This window comes from Lactuca saligna, chromosome 2 (assembly GCF_052625555.1).
Source record: "Lactuca saligna cultivar CGN05327 chromosome 2, ASM5262555v1, whole genome shotgun sequence".
Lineage (NCBI taxonomy): Eukaryota > Viridiplantae > Streptophyta > Magnoliopsida > Asterales > Asteraceae > Lactuca > Lactuca saligna.
The window spans coordinates 82,259,296-82,270,706 of NC_136418.1; positions in this window are offsets into that span (position 1 = coordinate 82,259,296).

Consider the following 11,411-nt stretch of genomic DNA (forward strand, 5'->3'; position numbering starts at 1 on the left):
TGGCTTTGTTGGGATGATAACGAATCTCGTATTCGTAATCATTGAGTAGTTTAATTCATCGTCGTTGTCTCATGTGTTGAAGACCTTTGTGGTCTGTAAATATGGTGCACTTTGTAGCGTAGAGTTATGTCTCCATATCTTTAGAGAAAACACTACTACTCCTAGCTCTAGGTGATGAGTAGTGTAGTTTACTTTGTGTGTCTTCAGTTGTCGTGAGGCATAGGCAATGACCTTTCCTCGCTGCATCAGTACACATCCCAGTCCATGATTGGATGCATCACAATATACTACAAAATCTTATGTCCCTTCTAGGATAGACAAGATAGGTGTGTTGTACAGGGTTTGCTTTAGCGCTTGGAACGTAGTGTCTTGTTTCTCTCCCCAGCCGATACTTATACCCTTCTGGGTTAAGGTGGTTAGTGGTTTCACGATTCTTGAGAACTTTTGAAAGAACCTTCTGTGGTAGCCAGTGAGACCTAGAAATTGACGAATTTCTGTTGGGGTTCGTGGGGTCGCCCAATTCTTAATGGCTTTGATTTTGGAGGGATCAACATGTATCCCTTCTTTACTGACTACGTGACCTGGTAAACCCCCTTTCAAATCTAGAATTTGTGCTTTGAGAATGTCACATAAAGCTTTTATGCTCGCAATGTTTCGAAGACCCGTCGAAGGCGCTGACTATGCTTATCCTAGCTTCGTGAGTAGATGAGTATATCATTTATGAACACAATCACAAATTTGTTCCTTCATATTCGTATTCTTATCCCAGGAAAATCCTATATTTTCCTAAAAGTAAGTTTAGTTATTGAATCCCAATGTAATGTTTGATTTCCTTTCATACTTGTTATATTAGCTAGGTATTCTGATATCCTAAATGTGTTACACTTGAATGTACCTAGATGTGTCCCTTCATATTCGTATTCTTATTCTTGATCATATTCATATTCCTATTGTATATTTGTATTCGTATTTATATTTGTAGTCCTATTCGTATTCGTATTCGCATTCGTATTCGTGTTCCTACTCCTAATCCTAATCCTATTCGTATTCGTATTCGTATTCGTATTCGTATTCGCATTCGCAGTCGTATTCGTATCCCTATTCCTAATTCTAGTACTATTCATATTTGTATTCGTATTCGTAGTCGTATTCGTATCCCTATTCCTACTCCTAATACTATTCGTATTCATATTCGTATTCGTATTCGCATTTGCAGTCGTATTCGTATCCCTATTCCTACTCCTATTACTATTCGTATTCGTATTCATATTCCTACTCCTAATCCTAATCATATTCGTATTCGTATTCACATTCGTCTTCACAGTCGTATTCGTATCCCTATTCCTACTCCTAATACTATTTGTATTCGTATTCGTATTCGTATTCGCATTCACATTTGCAGTCGTATTCGTATTCCTAGTCCTACTCCTATTTGTATTCGTATTCGTATTCGTATTCGCGTTCGCGTTCGTATTCGTATTAGTTCTAATTGATGATTAGCATGAATTATTCGTAGATTATGAAATATAATTTATATTGTAACACTTTATCAAGAAATCTATGATTAGTCTAAAGGATAACTTCATAATTCGAACTTATTTGATTAACACAGTTTTCGATATTAAAAACATACAGAATATAGACATTTGAACTGAAAATAATGAGTTAGAGTACAAGATTTCCTTGTACTTTTGCTTTTATTCCCCCTTGAAAACATTTGAAAAAGGGTAGGGGTATGACCTCACCAGTTGAGGAAGGCATCGGTTTGGATCCTAAACGTCAGTTCTCGGTTTGCAAACGCACAAGATTCCTAGGTATTATGAAAAGATACACATTTGTATCTAATTAGGACTTGAATTGTTTATTAGTTAGGGACAAACACTTCTAATCGCGAAAACACTCCATTACAAGCGTTTGGAGGGACCCGGGTGGCATTTGAGGAGACATAAGGCTTGGATATGGAGTTTACTCTTCAAGAGTAAACTCTTAGGAGTGTTTTCGGCCCTAATGACACATTCCCCATGAGTTTACGACCGTAAACTATTAGGTCCAAATAAGGATCTTAAACTAGTAATCAAACAAGCATAAAACGGAAATACCACAATCAAATGAATCCGATGAGCTTGCACACGATTGAATATTAGAATCGTCAGGTATAACTCAAGACCAAACGTAAACACTATGGCTACCCACCATCAAAAAGGCCAACACCAACACTATTTATACTTATCTGGACCGCAAACTAGGTTTGTTGCCGTAAACACGTTTACGGCCGTCAACATGTTTACGACCGTAAATACATCAAAGACCAAAAACACAATAAAGAGAAATACAAACACAAGACCAAGACAATTCACAAGCTAAGCCTAGCCCAAACCATTTCATGGCCCTTCAATCTCCCCTTTGGTTTGGAGCAGACTTGGCTTTAGTCCTTGTCAACAACCATCACATCGCATCTCCCCATCGTTCCGTTCCATATTCTTTTGTCGATTATGGTGGCTACCATATTTGTGTACTCCTTTGCGGCAGGCTCAAAAAGATCATCAGCAACAACAATTTGATGAGTTGAGAGCTGGTGAATGTCCCGTTCACCAAACTAAAGAAGGTCCCTCTTGTCATATAAGCGAATACAGTCTTCCTTTAGCTTGATAACAGCAGCATCTGATGTCTCATCATACACCCAATAATGCATCGAACGTAGAGTTCCATCAGGACAGTTTTGAGGGACCGAAATGTGTTTGACTTGAGCGGTGGCGGGCCACATCATTGCACGAATGGGCTAACTTGTGACTGGATCAAAAACACGTTTATGCACTTCAACAAAGGATTCCACATCTTTTATTGACGGAAAGCCTTTGGCCACCTGATCTTCCAGAAATGATTTGAATTGGCTGGCAATTGGATTTCCTGAAGGATTTGAAAAGGGAGCTTTGGATAGCTCAATGAGGTCAACCTTAGTGAAAGAGTTGAAATCATGTGCATCCTTATATAATTCCTTGTTTCCGCTCTTCCTTCTCACAATAAACATCTTCTGAATATCATGGAATCCCCACGACACGATTCCTGACCTGTCACCATATACGTCTCTGAAGGTTTGAGTGCTTAGGTCAGTGAACGTTACACTAGGTCTATCCCATGGAGACTTGAAATCCACATTCCTTTTGAACAGCCACTTATTTTTCTGAGTTGGCTCAGTAGCAACAGATTTCTTTCTTTTAGCACTTTTGGCCTTTTCCGCTCTAGAAGCCAGTTTAGGATCCATGTCAAAACGATCAACAATGATGGAAGATCGGATTGGTTGGGAGGAAACGCCAACATCATCTATGGGAGCATCATCTGTGGTAGCATCAATGATTGGAGAGCCTGGAGCTGAGGGATCGATATGAGGCTCATCAACAGTTGACTTGAAGTCATCACGAAACATGTCCTCAAGTTTCTTTTGTGACTCTAGAAGATTTGCAGCTAAACTCCCATATTGCGTCTGGAGATTAGAAATTTGTTTTGTCTTCAGAGCATTTTCTTCTTTAAGTTTAGCCATTTGAATGCTGAGTTCGATATTCTCAGATTGGAGATCAGCAACTTTGATTACCAACTCAATGTTCTTCTGGTTTAGTTCAATATTCTTTTGTTTGATAGCATCAATCTGGCTTTGGAGTGAAGGAGAGAAATCTCTTGGGCTTTCACCTCCAATGAGAATTCCCTTGCCGCGAGAAGGTGGCATCGAGAATCTTTCCTCAGCTAACAGATGATCTAGTTTGACTGAGGCATCTTCTTTGTTTGTCTTTAGGGGAGAGAGATTCACTTGACTTGAAGAACCACCAACATCAAATAATGTGATGGGACCTTCACTTATGGGTTCTGCTGAGACTATAGCAGGTGTGATTGTTGGGGGAGCTGTAGCACTTTGTGTTGTTGAGCTTCTAGTTGCAAGTCTCCGAACAAGTCTTCGACGTTTGTTGGAGGAGTGGTAGCAGTAGTGGTGAAGAGATCCCTTTCCATTGGCGTTGATGTAGGTAATCTAGTGTCAAGGGGAGGAATCCCTGACACAGTCACCATAGGAATTGCTATTTCTACCTCTGGATTGGAAGTTGAAGGTGCAGACACGGAAACGCCTTCTTCTACCCTTGCCTCAGTAGTTATAGGAACTACTTCATCGACATTGTCAAGCAGGTTGTCGAGGTCTACGTCAAACAACATTACATCATTGTTATCAAAGTTTATTGGGATATCATCTTGATCAAATCCCGTGAGACCAACATTCTCATCTGCTTTGTCATCCTTTCTCAAATCTTCATTGTGGTCACCTGGAACCTGAACAGACTGTAGTTCCTGTTCAACATCGACTAGAGTTTCAAGGACGGGAGTCTCATTGTCCTCGTGATCTGAAACGTTGATTATAAATTCAGAGGACATTTTTTCCGAAGAATTTGGCTCGGATGTAGTCTTCCTAAAAGATTCATGAGATTCAGAAGACTCATTGATTTCAGCAAAAGATCCAAACTTCACCAAGGGATGCAGATCTTGGCACACCACTTTTCCTTTCCGGTTCTGTTTAATAAGACCAACGGTATGAGGACCCAAAGACTTTGTATCCATCCTATCGCCAAGTTTAACCATGTCCGGAAACTGATCATCAATGAAGGTCTGAATAAATCGAGGATACATCAGAAAGGCATCTCTATATCCCGGAGTCAGTGCACCGATGTTCACAAGAAATTCATCAAAGATATACTTTGAGAACTTGTACTTGTTGCCAGCTGCAAGAGAAACAATATTTCCATTGTTCCTGATACAGATCTCATCTGCTCCCGGTCTCCTTCCTGACACACAACTGATAAACACGTGAGCCAAGAAGCGCCAGTAAGGATGCAGGAACTTCTTCACAGTGGGAGGATAAGAACCCTCGTATCCCATTCTCTCAAGAATCTGTGTAACTTCTTCAGCTTCAATTTCGGTTGGATAGTCTGACTTATCAAGGATCATCAGAGTGCTTCAAATGTATTGCTCTGAAATTCTGACTCTGCAATTGTGCACCGTAGCCTCAATTATCATTTCCTTGTTCTTCTCAGTCAATTTGGCGGTTTTCCAGAACTCGTGAATATGGCTTTCATAAATGATAGGATTCACTATAATCGCATAAGCTAGGCATCACTCGCGAAGATGGTACATCATAGACATAAAGTCTCTGTGAGCTGCTGGTGGATCATCCAATATAATTGCAATATTGTGCATCTCGTCTATTTTGAGACATGCCATTTTCTGCATTGAACAAACCAAGTAAGAGAAACAAAATATTTTAAAAAAATACTCCAGGTTTTCTTTAACTTTTTGACCAATACTCAATACAACAGAAGTTTACGGTCAACAGATTGTCAATGGACAGTAAACTAGGTTTACGGTCAAATTTGGTCAATGGACCGTAAACTGGGTTTACGGTCAAAATTGATCAATGGACCGTAAACAAAGTTGACGGCCGCAAAGCCAAAAACCAAGTTTACGGTCGTAAGACCAAAAGACAGTTTACGGTATCAATGTCAAAAATGGGTTTACTGCCTTTAAGTTTACTCCCTATGAGTTTACGGTCTATAAGTTTACTCTTTACAGGTTTACGGTGTATGAGTTTACTCCGTATGGGTTTACGGTCTATGAGTTTACTCCCTATGAACATTCAAATACCATAAATTCCGACAGTTTTCAAACTCAAAAAATTCCTAAGATTCAAGTCGATTCAAACAAAATATTATAGATTCAGGGTCGGAATTAACATATCTTTGACGTGGATTGAACGAATTAGAGAAAAAATGCACTTGATTTTTGAAGATTTGAGAGAGAATATCTGTTTGCGGTACAGTGAATGGGCAGTAAAAGTCGTTCACTGCAGTAAACTCTTACTTTTATACCTTTTGACTTTTCAAGGCAGCAAACACGCTCCAGTCCAAGTCCAAGAGAATTTTGAGAAAATTAAAAACCTTTTGAGGATTATTATTATTAAAATAAAATAAAATAAAATAAAATAAAAATAAAAAATAAAAAATAAAAAATAAAAAACAAAAAATAAAAATAAAAATAAAAATAAAATTGAAGAAAAATTAACACATTTTGACTTCAATAAAATAAAATGGAATAAAATTCTAACAAAATGATACGAGTAAATAAAGATATTTGAGATGTTGGGAAAAAAGTTTTTGGACAACCTTTATCCGCTTGTCGGTACCTTCTATCTTCACATCTTTGTCTGGTCGATCGTCGGTATTATGGTCCACTTAAACATGAAAAATTATGACAGATTTAGGACATACTATTTGATACAAGACAAAGTGAACTTAAAAACCTAAAATTTATATCTGTTCCTAATTACTTAGATACTATATCTTAAGGACCATTCATCTGACGACGACCAGGGATATTGTTGTCCACCTAAATTGAGCAGCGAGATCTATAGACAATCTGTATGAGTTCAATTTTTAAGTGTACTAGAACGTGTTTCCCGCTTCCTGATATGCTCCACTAATCAAGGACTTCCAGAATACTCCTTACATCGGGTGAGAGAAGATAGATTTAGAATGCATATTCTATACACCCAGGTCGGATCTCTTCCAATCATGGAGAGGGTGAAACATATGACTAACTGAAGTTTCAGAGGGATTGAGAAGTAGAATGTTGTGCATATACTGTGTACCGGGTCGGATTGTGAGTCACGCAAAGGAGACAATATATGACTAACAGATAGGAAGAATTGCATAGATAGAGGATGTCGAGAAATAGAGTTGTATATATTACAGTCCATGTCAGATCCTACAATCACGTAGAGGAGGCAACATATGACTAACAGACAGAAAGAAAGAAAATGATTTTCTACAGACCTAATTCATCAGAATTTACCAGTCACCCCATCCAACCGGAATTAAGGACAAAATCCACACATCGAGGAAAAGTTAAACCACGGTTCCAAGTACGGGTTCAATTAATGTGACGAGTAGATTCACATATATATCTCCTTGCTCAACCTATCCGAGCGTCGTATTGTCAGGCTGAACGGATCTAACTAGGTCAAACATTGTCAAGTCTATAAATTTCCTAAGTTCAACTCTGCCTAGTCAAGTCCATTTAGAATCTTTCGTGCCTACCGACACATCAAACCAGAGCATAAACCCTTCAACTTTTGGTACGTTACGCAGACTCGGGTTGCCTGTTATCACTTGATGATATCACTTCCCAGACCAATTCCCTCAAACACAACTCATATTTTTTTTATCGTTCTAAATTTAATGTTTTTGGATTTTCTGAATTTTTTGATGTTTTTGGATTTTTGAATTTTTTTTTTTTAATTTTTGTTTTGTTTTTATTTCTCCCCCTAAATTTGTGCAGAAGAGAGAAACGAAAGGAAATGCACAAATTTAAACAATCCTAAAACAAAAAATTAATCCTCAAAACGAATCATTTTCAAAAATCCTACAAGCACATCAAAGAGAGCTTTGTTAAACGGGTTAGTGAACAGATCCGCCACATTATTAGCAGTGGGAACCTATTCTAGCCGAATAAGCGAGCGCTCATAACAATCTCTGATGAAATGAATTTTGATATTAATGTGCTTGGTTTTGGAATGTTGGACAAGATTTTTAGTTGTTTGAATCGCTGCCTCATTATCGCAATAAATTGGGGTTTCTAGATAGTTCAAACTGTAATCCAACAGCTGATGTTGGATCCAGATAACTTGAGAGCAACACGCTGATGCAGGAACGTACTCAGTAGATACGGTATGATGTTTCTTGCATTGCCACGATACCAGTCTATCACCAAGGAACTGACACCCTCCTGATGTTGATTTCCTGTCAAGCTCGCAGCCTCCATAATTACTGTTAGCAAAAGCATATAAATCAAATTCAGAATTTTTCGGATACCAGAGACCCAGTCTTGGACTGCCTTTGATATACCGAAAAATCCTTTTGACAACAATATGATGTGAAAGTTTAGGATTAGCCTAATAGCGAGCGCATTGACACACTGCAAACATGATGTCAGGACGATTTGCAGTGAGATACATCAAGGAACCGATCATCGATTTGTAGTGAGTTTGATCTACGGATTCCCCATCAATATTTGGAGTCACCAGGGGTATTTCATCCATGGGAGTTGAAGCAGCCTTCGCGTCTGAAAATCCAAACTTCTCAAGAATATCGTCAACATACTTTGCTTGATGTAGTAGGATTCCGGTTGAATTCTAATTGACCTGAAGTCCTAGAAACATAGTCATTTCACCTAGTGAGCTCATCTCAAATTTCTTCTTCATCACGCTTTCAAATTCTTTGCATAACTTTGGACATGTGGACCCAAAGATGACGTCGTCAACATAGATCTGAACCAATATCTAATCATCACCCATATGCTTGATGAATCAAGCTTGATCAATGGTACCGAGAGAGTAACCATGTTCGAGCAAGTGCTTCGTTAGAGTTGTATACTACGCTCAAGGAGCTTGATGTAATCCATACAATGCCTTGTCCAACTTGTAGACATGATTAGGAAACTTTGAGTCAACAAAACCTGGGGGTTGATCAACATAAATTTCTTCCTTGACCTTTCGGTACAAGAAGGCAGTCTTTAGATCCATCTGGTAGGCCGTGAAATTCTTGTAAGAGGCGTACGCGAGGAAAATTCGAATAGCCTCTAGACGAGCCACAGGAGCATACACCTCAGTATAATCAAGACCCTCGATCTGTCGGAACCCGCAGACCACTAATTGTGCTCTATTATGAACGATTACACCATAATCATCTTGCTTATTCTGATATACCCAACGTGTATCGAGAGACCGTTTTCCCTTCGGTAACTCAACCAGTTTCCAAACCCCGAGCTTTTCAAACTGATTTAGCTCTTCATGCATTGCGTCTACCCAGCTGGGATAATTTAGAGGCATTTCAATGTTTTTGGGTTCTAATTGAGAGATAAAGCAAGAGTAAAGGCATTCATTAACATCCCCACTCTTACTTCTAGTCTTAACTCCATCACCCAGTCGGCCAATTACATTTTCGATCGGATGATCGCGCTGAATACGAGAGGGTAAGTCTTGGCTGATCTCATTGATAGAAACAAGAAGAGTGTGAATATTGAAACCTCCATCATCTGCTGGTTGAGTTCTATTAGAAGACTCTTCTACAAACTCATTTGCTATTTCTTCAGGAAAGAGGAGTTCCATACATGTTGGATTGACAGTGGAAGCATCTGTATACATGAACTCTCTCTCAATGGGTGTTAGAGGTGTAGCTTTAGCATTAGGAGTTTCAGTTAAAACCTCAGACACTAGACTAATTGGTTGTACAGATGACTCCCCCTCAGAGTGAGCAGAGAACTCCTCCTCAAGTGGTGCATATGATTCCCTTTCAACCGTTGGGGGTCTGTAAACAACTTCTTCATCTTCGTCTTCAATTACAGGAACATTCTTCAAACCAGAGGAAGATCCACTTGAATTATTCGAGGACACATTGAGAGATCTGAATAGGGATGTGTAATCAAATAACCAGTCGGGACCCACTCTAGCATCTGTTTCATTCTCCTCCAGCCATCGCACATCATAAGATTCAACGATCTGCTTTGTTCTTTTGTTGTAAACCCTGTATGCGGTGCCCACAACATATCCCACAAAGTAACAGTCATCAGCTTTGGCATTAAATTTAGGGTTGGAATCTAAGTGAAGAAGGGTGCAAGGTTAGCCAAATACACGGAAATGGCCTACAGATGGTTTGTGTCCATAAAGAATTTCGTATGGTGTCTTCATCTGAGCATTGTCCTTGCGGCGTCTTTCAATGTTCAATTCTTCCTTTCAGCAACACCATTTTGTTGAGGTGTATGAGCAGAGCTGTATTACCGCACAATTCCCTTTTGTGCGCAAAATTGGTTAAGAATAGCATTCTTGAATTCAGTTCCGTTATCTGTTCGAAGCGCCTTCACTTGATTACTGGTTTGCTTCTCAATCATCACAACAAACTTCTTTATCAGATCAGCAACCCCTACTTTGTTGGATAAGAAGAAGACCCAAGGAAATCGAGAGTAGTCATCAATCACAACACGACAGTACGAGCTTTTGTTGATGCTCAGGATGTTGACCGGACCAAATAAGTCCATATGCAATAATTGGAGAACATGACTGATTGAGTTGGTTTGCTTGGGAAAATGTGGTTTTCGTTGATGTTTTCCTTGAGCACAGGAAACACATTTTTCAAAAGTGATAAAGTCTCTTACAGGAAGGCCTCGGACCATTTCATTTTTCGCAAGACGATTCAGGTTTTTCGCATTAGCATGACCAAGTCTTCGATGTCATAGCATAGCATTGTGTTCGGAAACCTTTGAGAATAAACAAGTGACTTGGTCAGGTAGGTTACTGTTCATATCAATGATGTATGCATTTCCGTCCCGTTTCAATTTAACTTGAATCCACTCTTCTGGAATGACGATGCTAGGCTTGAGAATCAAACAATCCTTATCAGTAAAATGGGTTGAGTAGCCTTTATCACATATCTGAGAGACACTCAACAAATTTTGCTTTAAATCGGGTGCAAAGTTGACGTTTTCGAAGCTCAACACTCCATTCGAAAAGTTCCGCGTTGTGTGATCTTTCCACCTTCTCCGCCTAGAAAAGAATCATAACCCCCATTAAAAGATTGAATTTCGCTCAGCTAGGAGATGTCTCTAGTCATATTCCGGGAGCAGCCGCTATCGACGTACCAGGGACGGACGATATTCCTCCGCAACTGCCCCTGCAAAATGAGTGGAATCATTTAGACTTAGGAACCCAGGTCATCACCAACCTGGGTTTCCTGTATGGTTTCTTTGAGTCATTTGTAATCTTTTTCAATTTCTGATCTTTATTTGTATTTTCTTCAGAAGACGTCAAGGATGAATTGGAAAGGGATTTGGGCTTCCATTGAAAGTTAGATTTTGTCAAAAAATCAGCTGACTTTGAAATTAGTTTCTTAAAGGTTCGGTTTGAGCCTTAGGATTTTCCACCAGAGATGTTAGAAGATCCAGCGCTACCCTTTGAAGAAGCCGATTTTGAAGCAGCCTTGTTCGATTTTTGAAAATGATTGTAATTTTTAACAAAACTTTTATCCTTGTGTAACTTAGCCCTTATTTTGTTTCTATCACCTTTCCAATTATTATTTTGAGAATGAGATCTCGGGGAATTTCTAGTTAAAGACCTTCCTCGATACTCATTTTCACTTCTTGGTGACAAATAATGCACAAAGATCCTGTTTTGACAATTTCGAGCTATATGTCCACCAACACCACAATTAAAGCAAATTTGTTTATTGTTTGAATTTGCATTTTTCAAGTTTATTTTCTTGACAGACACTCTTACTTTTCTCAAGAGAACATGCATGAGAAGAAGATTGTGAGATAAGTGAAGGTGTCTC